This window comes from Ursus americanus, chromosome 13 (assembly GCF_024610735.1).
Source record: "Ursus americanus isolate L20-20 chromosome 13, mUrsAme1.1.p, whole genome shotgun sequence".
Classification (NCBI taxonomy): domain Eukaryota; kingdom Metazoa; phylum Chordata; class Mammalia; order Carnivora; family Ursidae; genus Ursus; species Ursus americanus.
This window is the reverse complement of record NC_142139.1, coordinates 5,472,334-5,484,485: the sequence shown is the minus strand read 5'-3', so window position 1 is coordinate 5,484,485 and position 12,152 is coordinate 5,472,334. Positions and strand designations below refer to the sequence as shown.

Here is a 12,152-nt window from a genome sequence, read left to right as displayed (position 1 = left end):
TTCCTTTATGACTTTCTAAAATTATTACTCCTTGTTTACTGGCTTGTTTTTTTTAAGTATTTATTTAAATTCCTCTTAGTCAACATACAGCGTAATATTAGTTTCAGATGTACAATTTAGTGATTTAACACTTCCATACAACACCCAGTGCTCGTGGTAAGTGCCCTCCTTACTCCCCATCACCTGTTTAACCCATGCCGCTCCCACCTCCCCTCTGGTAACCAACAGTTTGTTCTCTGTAGTTAAGAGTCTGTTTCTTGATTTGCCTCTCTCTCTTTTTTCCCTATGCTCACTTGTTTTGTTTCTTAAATTCCACATGAGTGAGGGGCACCTGGGTGGCTCATTCGGTTAAGCATCGGACTCTTGGTTTCAGCTAAGGTTGAGATTGCGTCCCAGTTTAGGCTCTATGACCAGTGTGGAATCTGCTACCGATTCTCTTCCTCTCCCTTTGCCCCTCCCCTGCTCCCCTGAGCTCTCTCTCTCTCGCTCTCACTCTTGCTCTCTCAAAATAAATAAATATAATAAAATCTATAAACAAAATTCCACATGAGTGAAATTATATGGTATTTGTCTTTTCTGACTTACTTGACTTAGCATTATACTCTCTAGCTCCTTCCACATAATTGCAAGTGGCAAGATTTCATTCATTTTTATGGCTGAGTAAAATTCCATTGTGTATATAATACATATACACTATATATACATGCATATGTATATATATGCACACACGTATATACACATATCTACCATATATGGTATTTTATGGCTGAGTAATATTCCATTATATATATGTGCATATACATATATATACACATATATACCACATTTTCTTTATTCATCAGTTGATGGACAATTTGGCTACTGTAGATAACGCTGCTATAAACATTGGGGTGCATGTATCCCTTTGAATTAGTATTTTTGTATTCTTTGGATAAATACCTAGTAGTGCAATTGCTGGATCATAGGGTAGTTCTATTTTTAACTTTTTGAGGAAACGCCATACTATTTTCCATAGTCGGTGCACCAGTCTGCATTCCCACCAACAGTGCAAGAAGGTTCCCCTTTCTCCACATTCTCACCAACACCTATTGTTTCTTGTGTTGTTGGTTTTAGCCATCCTGACAGGTTTGAGATGCTAGCTCATTGTAGTTTTTATGTCTATTTCTCTGATGGGGAATGAAGTTGAGCATCTTTTCATATGGGTGGCTTATTTCTGTTTAAAGTTAATTATCTTAGAGGGAAGTACTCCAAAGTACTCCTACCAGATTGCTAAGTCACATGACTAAACACACATCTTATCAATAAAGAGACAGTGCCTGGCACAGAGCAGACACTCAGTGTCTGCCAAGTGAAGAAACGAATGACTAGCAGGTGAAAAGTAAAAGAGAAGCAGAGGAAAACATCTTGCAGTATGCATGCGTGCATTTGTGTGTGTATGAACACACACACATGCAAATACAGAGACTCAAAAATCTACCCACAGCCAGATAGTTTCCCGAAACCCAAAAACAGAAAAATCCTCTGTGAAGGTGATAGTTATGTAAAGTGCCTTTCCCCCATAGAAGTCATGCCCCAAATATGGCATCAACTCCAGGTAAAACCCCACCTCATCATTTGGAAAATTCTGAGGAATTCTAAAGGGGAACGGAGATGCATCACTTCTACCCTAGGAGGAAATGAGGCCACTGGGAAGGTGAAGCTGAGCACCCATGTGAGAAGCCCTGTGACCCCACACAACCTCCCAGCTGCCTAGGGAACAAAGCCAATGTGTGGATCTCAACCTCAAATGCCACGATGAGAGAGAATCTAGCGTGTGGCATTTGAGCCCCATAGCCAGAGACACACCCTGTTTTCTACCACAGCTGTCCATGCTGTTCTTGGATGGGGACAAGGAGGAGGCCAGCTGAGAGCAAAGTCAGAGGGTACAGGAGTGAATTTGGTGCTTGGGCTCACTTAATATTTAAACAAATTGATCTTTGCTAGACTTAATCTATTTTAAACCAGAACTTTATTTGATGGCTCTGTCCTTTATTTTTTCCAGCATGACACACTGCTTGGAGCAATTCACACTTATTGACTCTGTACTTAAAATTCACCTGGAAGTTACTGATAAAATCAAGAAACAAATCAAGAGAGAACACCAAGCTCACCAAAACCCAATAGTATGCTTTTTACTTAATCTGCTGTAAACATGCTATTTGTTTTAAAATGAATAGAGGAAATTTTTCAGTATCTTAACAGTCTATTTCACGTGCTTTTTTATGTTTCTAAACACCCAGTTAATCACATTCCTGAGAAGGGTGACATTTCTGGAGCACAGAAAGAATGGTATTCACAGATTTTTCCCCAATCACATTTACTACCTCCTGCCAAGAATGTCCAGTTGATTGCTCAAGGGAATGTATCTTACCTGAAATCCTTGGATTGCATGCGTTTGTTTTATACTGATCATGTTCAGTCAAATTCTATTGGGCATTCAATCTAGCAACTTTTTTTTTTTAAGATTTATTTATTTTATAGACAGAAAGCACACAGTGGGGAGGGGCAGAGGGAGAGCGAGTCTCAACAAACTCTGTGCCAAGCACGGGGCCCAATGTGGGGCTCGATCTCACCACCCTGAGATCACAACCTGAGCCAACACCAAGAGTTGGTTGCTCAACTGACTGTGCCACGCAGGTGTCCCCTAGTCCAGCCACTCCTAACCCACTTCTATTCTCCTAATCTAAGTAATTCAGCTGCACTAACATGAGGAAACCTAGGGACCAAGAATGGCTCTGATTTTGGACAAAATATTCATCCTCTGGATGCTGGTTTCCTTCTCTGAAGAGGGCTGTACCAGATGGCTTCGAAGGTGTCTTTTGACTCAAAGATAGTATGTACTGTGATTGGCAGTGGATTGCCAATTGCAGTTTGTTGTTCATCTCCTGAAAGGAACAAATCACCGCATTTTATAAGGAATCATGGAAAGCCAACTCCAACATTCTTTGTCACCAAAATAGGAAAACGAGGCCCATAGACAAAAGGTATCCCAGTGGCAGAACAGACTGAGACCCAAATCTCTTGATGTGTTGTCAGATACGTCTACAACGGGCTGTTAAGCACACTTGTCAAATCTCCTACTGAAAATGGAAGTCTGGCATAAACTAAGAGGTGGAGTCAAAGGTCCCCTTCTCTCTGTTCTTATTGCTCCTTGCTAATATTTCTTCTACCACTTACCGCATTGCATTGTAGTTAGTTGAGTGCAGGTTTGAGCATACACATAGAGTCAAGCATGCTCACCCCCACTTATGCACACTTAGATTTTGAACTCTTAGAGGACTTTGTCCACTCCAAAGTGTTTTACCCATGGTAGACACCCCATAAATATTTGCTGGATGTCACCCATGAAATGCTTCTAGGAGAATGTATGAAAAGCTGGGGGTGGGGCGCCTGGGTGGCTCAGTCATTAAGCGTCTGCCTTCGGCTCAGGGCGTGATCCTGGCGTTCTGGGATCGAGCCCCATGTCAGGCTCCTCCGCTGGGAGCCTGCTTCTTCCTCTCCCACTCCCCCTGCTTGTGTTCCCTCTCTCGTTGGCTGTCTCTTTCTCTGTCAAATAAATAAATAATCTGAAAAAAAAAAGAGAGAGAGAGAGAAAGAAAGAAAGAGAAAGAAAAGCTGGGGGTACCAACAATTTACTCTTCCTCTATTACCTTTCTACTCCCTTTCCAGATTTTGCTCCAGTAGCCCATAAACATAAACCATTGGTACATACATGAAGATAACAGTACAGCCCTATTATTGGAGGCACAGTAATCTAAGCCTACAGGACACCTTGGTGATGCTGGATTAGCAAATAAGGTTTGGGCTTAGACCAAAATGAGGCTTCGTGCTTCCTCCTTTCTTCCTCAGGAGCCACTGGGATGAAGAGCTAGATGGACAAAGATACTACGAGAATGGAGGACCGCAAACTGCCTTGACAGCCATCCTGGTGAGTACAGGGCAGACAGGTGGGTCTGTCTCCTTCCTAGCCTGGATGTGCACATCAGATAAGACCAGACACCATGGAGAATATCTGGTCCTGACCCATCCATGAGGTGGGGGCAGGCTCAGGTATGTAAGGCTGCTGCCTACAACTAGGACCCAGTTGACACTTGACTTTCACATTAGCAGTCCCCCTTTGAAAAAGAGACTTAAAGAAAGAGAGGAAAAAAAGTGAAAAAAGGAGAAAAAAATACCAAAAGGGCTCATGATAATACCTCCTTACATGAAAATATCAAGATAGAAAAACAAGCTTCCAGGGCACCTGAGTGGCTCGGTTAAGAGTCTGCCTTCTGCTCAGGTCATGATCTCAGGGATCCTGGGATGCAGCCCCACAGGACAGGCTCCCTGCTCAGTGGGGACTCTGCTTCTCCCTCTCCCTCTGCACCTCTCCAATATTCATGCTGTCTCTCGCTCTCAAATAAATAAATAAAATCTTTATTAAAAAAAGAAAGAAAAACAAAATTTCTCCTTTTGAGAATGAAACAATAATTTAAATTGTGAAGAATTTAAATCAAATAAAAAGAAAATCTTTAGAAAAAAATGAAAGAACAAAATTTCTCCCCTTGAGAATGAAACAGTTATTTAAATTGTGAAGAATTTAAATCAAATAAAAAATAAAATCCTTTTTTAACAGACTACTACATAAATGTTTGAATTGGTTTTACAAAATAAAAGTTACTGAGAGTTCTTGGATGATTTAAATGAACCCATTATAGGGGCGCCTGGGTGGCACAGCGGTTAAGCGTCTGCCTTCGGCTCAGGGCGTGATCCCGGTGTTATGGGATCGAGCCCCACATCAGGCTCTTCCGCTATGAGCCTGCTTCTTCCTCTCCCACTCCCCCTGCTTGTGTTCTCTCTCTCGCTGGCTGTCTCTATCTCTGTCGAATAAATAAATAAAATCTTTTAAAAAAAAATAAATAAATAAATAAACCCATTATAAATTTTTAATTAGTTTAAATACATATTTTCCTTTATAGAAATAATACATAATTATGCCAGAAAATTTGGAAAATATAAAAACACAGCAAGAGGGAAAAAATTAATTGCTCATAGTCCCAACTGTCTGGAGGCAACAACTAATAACAAATGTATTTCTTTCTGCGTATTTTTTAGAGTTGTGATCATATCATATAAATGTAAATTTTAATTTAAAAAATAACATGTTTTCTGATGATAAAAGTAATATGCATTCATTATAAAAAAAAATTCTTGGGGCACCTGGGTGGCGCAGTAGGTTAAGCATCTGCCTTCGGCTCAGGTCATGATCCTGGGGTCCTGGGATCGAGTCCCACGTTGGGCTCCCTGCTCAGTGGGGAGTCTGCTTCTCCCTCTCTTCCCCCCACCACTGCCTTGCTCATGCTCTCAATCTCTCTCTAAAATAAATAAAATCTATAAAAAAAAATTCTTGACAAATACAGAAAATAAAAATTCCTCTAAAGTCCACAATTTGTAGGTTATGTTACTTTATATAAAAAGGAAATGAAACGTGAACACATCTGTGCCAAAGTTTTGCTTTACAAAGCTCTTACAGAAGTCCCTGATTTTGAATCTTCGAAGAAATCGTAGTAAAAGTTACACTTCTCAGGTAAGCCTCTCTGTTATTTTAAGATAAGTTCATGTACTTCTAAGGTATATGGTAAGGTAAATTTGCTTTCTCACAGGAAATTATCCTGAAAACCTTTAGACGCATCACTTCTTCAAATCTCTTAAATCCATTGTCTACACAATGCACCCCGAAGGAGGTGAAGATAATTTCTGACTCAGCGCCAAGGTCCTAGTGGTTTCTCTGGGCTCTCATCAGTTAAGATTAGAGCCAGAGATGGGAGGGTTTTAGAACTAAAATTTAGACACACAACTTTACTTGAATCACAGCTAATAACATCAGTTAGACATCGCCTAGAAGCACTAGTGCGGCGGTCTCAACCTCAGCTCTGCGTTACATAATCACCTGGGGAGATTTTAAAATCATGGATAGGTAGGCCCAGACCAATGAAATCAGAATCTCTGGGGACTGGCATCAGCATTTTAAAAAACAGGCGATTCCCATGTACATTCAAGGTTGGGAATTCTGCTTTAGGGAGAAAACATTGCACTTTTACCCCCAATAATGCTTAGAATGTGTAGAATGTCTTTCACATAGATGGCCATGCACTTGTCCCACAGTGTAGGTTAGAACTAACCAGAAACCTTAAGGCATATTTTTTTATTTAGAATTATATTATTTTTTAACTAAGTTAATTCACAAAAAAATTAATTCACCAAAATTTTGGATTAATCTGCTGTCTACTTCACATCATGCATAGATTAAAACTGCATGTAAATTAAAAACTTCACAGTAAAATACAGCTATAAAAAGTTCAGGAGAACATTTGGAGAATATATATGCAATTTGAAGAAAAGGAGGACTTTTTAAGTACAGTAATAAGGCCAGAAACCGTAAGGGTGAATATGAACTGATTTAACTACACAGCAATATAAAACTTCTCTAGGCAAAACACTATAAATAAAGCTAAACAGCATATGAAAAGCAAGGGAAAAATATTTGCAATATGTATAGCAGAAATACAGTTAATATCCTTAATATTTAAATATTCTTACAAATTAAAAAGGTGAAGATCAATCCAATAGAAAAATGTCAAAAATAAGCTGTTCACAAAGGACCAAACAACCAAAATATATGAGCAGATACGTGTTCAGTCTCAGCAAGAAAAAATTAATTCAAATTGAAATAATAAATGTTTAGCCACTTATCGGACTGCAAGGAGGCCTTGATTCTCTTGGTGGGGGAAATAACTCCAAAATATCCTCTATCTAGATTCACCAGTTGTTAACATTCTGCCACATTTGCATCATCAATGTCTTGCTCTTTCCAAATACATATTGAAGAATAGGTTGCATCCATCATAACATCATGCCCCTTTACTCCTCAATTTGACATGTGCATCTCTATTTTAATCTTTTATTATCCTTTGTTAGAATTTATTTTCTGCCGTCAAGCAAAAAGTTAATAATTTAGCTCATACTTCTTAAGTGCAAGTGGATATCAGAGCCATAAAACTATCCAAGAGAATCCTTGGTCATCATGAAATACCTATTAAGCAACCCTATAGGACACCTAGCAAATTGACAGAGGTGGTCGCTGCCTTCTGAGAGTTTGGCCTCTGAAACGTGACTACAATCAACACATTTGTAGCCATACATCAGGAACTCTATTTGAATTCCAAGACAGTACTAGAGGGCCAGTTTATGAAGGAGCAAGCTGCCTTGCATGCACGTAAGCACACACACGCTAGATGCACACGCATATGCAAGGAAGCCAGGAAGCTGGGACACACCCGTTGAGCAATGCTTTGAAAGCTAAAACCCCAGGTGTCCAATTTTACAAATGTGCAAATTGCTAAAGTGAAACAAGATTCTGCTAAGGGTAAAAAGATACCAGGATTGGCAAGAGTGTGTGAGGAGGTCGGGGAAGGAGTCCTGAGGAAAGAGAATTCAATGAATGTTGAGTTTGTAAGTATTTTCCTGGGCTGAGGAAACTACTCCATTTGTCCAGAAGAAAGAGAATCAGCTGCTGTGTTTGGGCATTGGCTATAGATACAGTGTGTTGGGACATATGGCACAGATCATGTTTAAACAAATACCAAAAATGCCTGCCTAAAGTGGTTGTATTCTAATAATACATTTGCACCATTGAATTCTATCTAAGGATGCACCTTAATTGCATTAATATCAAAAACAATTTTCAATTTTTCATTACTTCCTAAGCATTAGTCTTCCCCAACAAACTAAGGAACCCGATTTAACCACTTACATTCACTGAAGTTCTGTTCTTTCTTCCGGTACGTGCTGAATATGTGAAAAATGATTATAATCATAAACTCTGCCAACCTGAACAAAATAGTTTCATTCCAAATTTCTATCTATAATTCAGAGACGGGGCTTTAGCAGGGTTTTCATTTCCTACCTTCATTCTGATCTTTGATCTATCCTGCATTGTTTTTTATTTTTCTTACTTTGAAACAATTTCAAACTCATAAGAAGTTACAAGTGAACTCCAAAATATCCTTTATCCAGGTTCACCAATTAACATTTTGCCACATTTACACTATCAACCTCTTGCTCTTTCGAAATGTCTACGGAAGTGTGGGTGCATACGTCATGATAAATCATGCCCCTTAACTCTTCAGCATTACGTGTGCATCCCTTAAGAACACGAGTTTTGACTTTATTCCCTTACATGACTTCAGTACAGTTATTAAATTCAAAATATTTAACATTGATATAACACTTTTACCTAATTATCCTTATCCCAATTTCACCAGGTAGGTCCTTTATACTTTTTCTCTCTTCAAAGAGTCCAGGGTCCAGTCCAGGATAATATATTGCATTTAGTTGTTATTTAGTCTTTAGTCTCCATTAATCTGGAGCAATTTGTCAGTCTTTCTTTATCTTTAATGACATAAGTACTTTTAAAGAATACAACTCAGTTATTTTCAAGAGTGTTCCTCAATTTGGGCTAGTCTACTGTTCTCTTGTAAAGTTCTGTTTATTAAGGGTACCTTGGTGGCTCGGCCAGTTAAGCCTCTGCCTTCAGCTCAGCTCCTGATCCCGGGGTCCTGAGATCGAGCCCCACGTTGGGTTCCCTGCTCAGCGGGGAACCTGCTTCTCTCTCTCTCTCTCTTTTTCAAATAGATAAAATCTTTAAAAAAAAAAAAAGATTCTGTTTATTGCATCCCCAGACAGAATACTATATAAGTGAAACTGTGCCATTCTTAGGAAATCATATATCAGGGCAGGTTATGTCTGTTGCCCCCTTACCAGTGATATTAATTTTCTTTTCCCAATGGTTTGTTCTACAGTGGATACTATATAGTTATTATTTTCCCATTATTTGCAGTAATGTGCAGTCTGTGAGGAGACATTTGGAAAACCATGCAGATATCCTGATTCTCCTCAAACTTTTCCCCCTAGATTCGTCATTCATTGGTGATTCTTGCTCAAACCAATCTTCAGACTGATGATTACAAAATGGTGATTTTCCATCTCATGGTTTATCAGTCTGCTTTCTGCTATATGGAAGAGCCCATCTGTCTATCTGTCTATCTATCTATCTACCTACCTATCTACATACCTACATACTTCCCTACCTACCTACCTACCTGTCTGCTATATACTATCTATGGATTGACCCACGGATTTCTATTTTACTTACTGGTTTATAATTGATTACTGTCTTTACTTATTTTTATGCTCAAATTGCCCCAGGTTTAGCCAGGAGAAGAACCTGCGAAGTGGTTTTAAGGGGCTTTTGACATTACCCATCACTTTTTTTGAGAATTTCTTTATATTCTGACAAGATAAGATGCTTCTGGTTCAACTCTTACCTTCCTTACCACAGTCTTGAAATTAGCTATTTCCCCAAGGAATGTTCCTTTCAGTGGGGAATGGTATTTAGAAGGCAAGATTTGGTGCTAGATGTGCTGATTACTATTGGAGTGTAATTGCTTATAGCTGGTTCAAAAGGCAGAAAGCTAGAAGAGGCAAACATATGCAGATGGATGGATGGATGGATGGATAGATAGATAGATAGATAGATAGATAGATAGATAGATAGATAAGGATATGAAATAATAAGTTCATACCTTCAATTCCAAATTTCAATCCACCCCACCAGGTTTTTCCTTCCCTTTCTTTTCCGCATATTTGTATCTCCCTGTGCAGTAAAAATCCTGGCTTCCAAGAACATCAACCCATTCACTCAGCTCTTATGCCTACAATGCATATTCCTTTTAAATTATCATTATCATATTAGATATTAGTGTTATAATTGCTTTGTAAAAAGAGTTTGAAAATTTTCCTTCATTTTTTCTGAAGCGGTTTAAGTAGCACTAAAATGGTCTCTTTTGGAGAATTCCCTTATGGTATCATCTGGGCCCAGTGACTTTTGTGGGACAGTTCCTTGACAGCTTCTTTTAACTCTATTATAACTGCTCTGCTTATGCTTTCTATCGATACTTGGGTCCATTTCGGTAAATTTTATTTTCCTATGAAATGATGCATTTCATCTAGGTTTTCTAATTTATTTACATATTGGTATGCAAAGTAGTCTTCTGATCTTTAAAATTTTCTGTGTATCAGTAGCTATTTCTCTTTTGTCATTTTATGTTGTATATTTGTGCTTTATCTCTTTTTAAAATTAATTTTCTTAGTGGTTCATCTCTTTTGTTGATTTTTTTCCAAAAGAACAGAATTTGATCTATTTGATTTCCTGTTTTTCTATTTTCTGCCTCATTATTGTCTACTTCTGCCTTTATTATTTGCTTCCTTAAGCTTCTTTTTGCTTACTTTTTTGCTCTTTTTCTAATTTGGTGGGGAAATTTAATTTATTTATTTGTATTGACATATATATCTGCTACTACGAATATTCTGATTGCTTTTTAAAAGTGTCTTGATTTTTATATATAGAATTTTAAATTATCCCTATTTTTCAGAAATTCTGAAACTTCTCATATTATAGCTTTCACCAAGATTTGTTTATAGTTTTGTTTTGTTTTTTAATGTCTAGGTGCAAGGTTCTACTTGCTGGATTGTTGATGATGGCCATACATTTTTTACACACTTCTATTGACAGGTGGGGTCTATTTACCTCCCCCCTTGATTTATGGATTGGGCTGTAACTACTTAGATCAAGAGAATATGTTGTTCTGAGTGTATCTTTTAAGAGGACTGTCAGTTTCCTCCTTGATGTTTTGAATCCCTGAACCATCACATAAGAGTCTGACAACTCAGCTACAGAGATCATGTGCAGAGGCCCTGAACTATGCAGAGAAGGGGAGAGACCCATCTAAATCCAGCCCTCCACTGTCCCCACCAGCACACAGACATGTGAGTAGAGAAGCAATCTTGGAGGTGTATTCTTCAGCCTCAGCCATCCCAGCTGACCTGATAGCATCAGAAATGAACAACCCAGCTAAGCTCTTTCCAAATTCCTCCCAGACAAAATCATGTGCAAAATATGCTTTAAACCACTAAACCTCTTAGGAAAAGGGGAAAATAGCTTTTATCTTCTATAGCCTTAAAGGGTAGCTTAACTGTTTGAAAGATTCCTGGTTTGCATTTTCTTTCCCCTGAGTTTCCTCAAAAAGCAGTGCTGCTGTATATTGTTTAGTATGTTGTTTTTCAGAAGTCTGATGACTACATAATTTTCTTAACCTTAGATGTAATTTGACCTTTTTGCTTGGAAACCCGAAGGATATTTTTCTTTGGCTTTAAAAACAAATAGTTTTAATCTTTCTCTAGTCCGAGTCTTGCTATTTTTTTTTTTGTTTTGTTTTGTTTTTTATTTTCACTTGGCTTTTAGAAAGACATGCATTTTGTTTTTGTTGTTTTAAAGGGTCTTTTATAGTGCTTTTAATTCTCTTCTTTCCTACTTAACATTTTACTATCTGGTCTGTAATTTTTAAATAGTATCCTCTGACTTCCACTTATTATTTATATAGCAGGCAACTAATCTTCTACTCTCCTATTTCTCTCTTCCTTCTCCCATTTTTTATTTGCATTCTTTCTACTCTCCGTTTGTACACTGTTCACATACAATTCTTCCACTCATGTACCCACTCTTGCTTTAGTCTTTGCTCTACAATTAAATGTATTAAATGATCAATGTCAGTGCATTTGCTTTAATTTTCCCCTTCTTGCTTCTTTCTTTTCTCTTAATACCATGTCTTTGGTGAGTACCACTTTTCTCTAGCTCCTTCTCTCCTAGAAGCATTGCTTTTCCAAGGCTTCCAACTTTGGTCGCACTCACTTTCATGCCTCCTCCCTGTAGCTCACGCTGAAACTACCAAGTCTCAGACGTGAGGTCCATATATTTGCCTTTCATTTTCTGGTGATTTTGGCTTTGCTTTACATATACTCTCAGCTCTCTCCTTTCTTGCAGTCCTTTAACACTTCCTTCTCCTGCTCTCTGTACTCACCAGTTTGCAGCAATGGCAGGACATTCATTGGAATTTGAATTTTACTTCTTTTGCAGGTATTTTGTAGTTCACAGTATTCTCAAAACTTGCTGCTCTTCTCTAGGGACTAAATTGTGCTTATAAATTGTACCAAAATAATCCATAAACATTGGGGGA

The 12,152-nt window shown here is 38.2% G+C and overlaps 1 long non-coding RNA gene across 1 annotated transcript in view; it reads left to right on the top strand.

Annotated features, from left to right (window-relative positions):
• The window catches only part of LOC148109047 (uncharacterized), a 44,618-nt gene that overhangs the window by 7,000 nt on the left and 25,466 nt on the right, over window positions 1-12,152 (top strand). Inside the window, exon 2 of the long non-coding RNA XR_015726431.1 lies at window positions 3,889-3,967. This is a non-coding gene — a long non-coding RNA (uncharacterized LOC148109047). The remainder of the gene's footprint in view (window positions 1-3,888; window positions 3,968-12,152) is intronic.